General features: G+C 59.4%; 1 non-coding gene across 1 annotated transcript in view; it reads left to right on the top strand.

Moving 5' to 3' along the window:
• Positions 1–919: 919 nt before the first annotated feature.
• Positions 920–1,683, top strand: part of LOC126324778 (small subunit ribosomal RNA) — a 1,893-nt gene continuing 1,129 nt past the window's right edge. Inside the window, exon 1 of the ribosomal RNA XR_007559913.1 lies at positions 920–1,683. This exon is cut by the window's right edge and continues 1,129 nt beyond it. This is a non-coding gene — a ribosomal RNA (small subunit ribosomal RNA).

The raw sequence follows: 1,683 nt of genomic DNA, 5'->3' as shown, positions 1-1,683 counted from the left end.
AGCGGTTGTTCACGCTGGAGGTGAATCTGTAATGGCGACGATCGGTACAGCTATTAACCGGTTGTTTCAGCGGTACCCGCCACATCCACACACGTGACTAGGCCCATGTGGGTATGAAGCGATACGCGGCGGTGGCTTGGTGGGACTGTTCCCGGCCGGTGAAGGGGGGCCGCCCGGCGTGTTGGCCGCGCGCTGCGTGGGCGCACGCGCAACAGCCGGCTGGTGGGGGGCGCCGAGTGGCAGGAGCGCCAGCAGACGGGCCCGGCAGGCGGCGCAGCTACGCTGCGGCGCACCCTGCACGCGGCGCCTGGCGGCCAAAGTTGGTTCAGCCGAGCCTGGTGCGAAGCGCGGTGGACATCTGCAGTGTGCTGGTCTGATTGAGGACTGTGTGCGTTGAGGATGCGCCGCCGCCTGGCACTCGGCGCCGCGACGCCGTCTGCTGCTCGGTCGCCCCAGCGGTTCTCGCAGGTGGTTTGTATCGCAGTTGTGCGGACGTGTTGGCGCGTGCGCTGTGCTGGGAGAGTTCGCTTCTGCACCCAAGTGGGGCTTTGCCCTTGTGTGGCGCTGGCGTTGGAGCTGCCGGTCACCATAGGTGGCGCGTGTTGTCTCCCGCCGGCAATGCCACGACAGCACGCTCCCGGGCCTCTGTCGGCAGCGGCAAGCTCAGTTGGGAGCAAGGGTGTTTGCACTAAAACCGTCTACTCGCCTAACTCCGGGTGATTGCGCCTCTCTCGAAACCGACCAAGTACCTAGGACGGCGCTGCGCGCCGCCGGGACCTGAGAGGGTTTCGAGGTGTATCGTGCAGGGGAGCTCGGCCTCCTCCTGTTTGCAGAATAATTGAGCGGACGCTTGCGTGTTCGCGCGGGCCCCCGGGACACACTCCCGGGCGGCCGGCTGCTCAGCTCTAGTTGACGCAGCTCCCTGGTTGATCCTGCCAGTAGTCATATGCTTGTCTCAAAGATTAAGCCATGCATGTCTCAGTACAAGCCGCATTAAGGTGAAACCGCGAATGGCTCATTAAATCAGTTATGGTTCCTTAGATCGTACCCACGTTACTTGGATAACTGTGGTAATTCTAGAGCTAATACATGCAAACAGAGTCCCGACCAGAGATGGAAGGGACGCTTTTATTAGATCAAAACCAATCGGATTGGCTTGTCTGGTCCGTTTGCCTTGGTGACTCTGAATAACTTTGGGCTGATCGCACGGTCCTCGTACCGGCGACGCATCTTTCAAATGTCTGCCTTATCAACTGTCGATGGTAGGTTCTGCGCCTACCATGGTTGTAACGGGTAACGGGGAATCAGGGTTCGATTCCGGAGAGGGAGCCTGAGAAACGGCTACCACATCCAAGGAAGGCAGCAGGCGCGCAAATTACCCACTCCCGGCACGGGGAGGTAGTGACGAAAAATAACGATACGGGACTCATCCGAGGCCCCGTAATCGGAATGAGTACACTTTAAATCCTTTAACGAGTATCTATTGGAGGGCAAGTCTGGTGCCAGCAGCCGCGGTAATTCCAGCTCCAATAGCGTATATTAAAGTTGTTGCGGTTAAAAAGCTCGTAGTTGGATTTGTGTCCCACGCTGTTGGTTCACCGCCCGTCGGTGTTTAACTGGCATGTATCGTGGGACGTCCTGCCGGTGGGGCGAGCCGAAGGGGTGCTTTCGCGTCCCGAGGCG

Source organism: Schistocerca gregaria, unplaced genomic scaffold (assembly GCF_023897955.1).
Source record: "Schistocerca gregaria isolate iqSchGreg1 unplaced genomic scaffold, iqSchGreg1.2 ptg000905l, whole genome shotgun sequence".
Lineage (NCBI taxonomy): Eukaryota > Metazoa > Arthropoda > Insecta > Orthoptera > Acrididae > Schistocerca > Schistocerca gregaria.
This window is presented reverse-complemented; position numbering and strand designations above follow the sequence as displayed.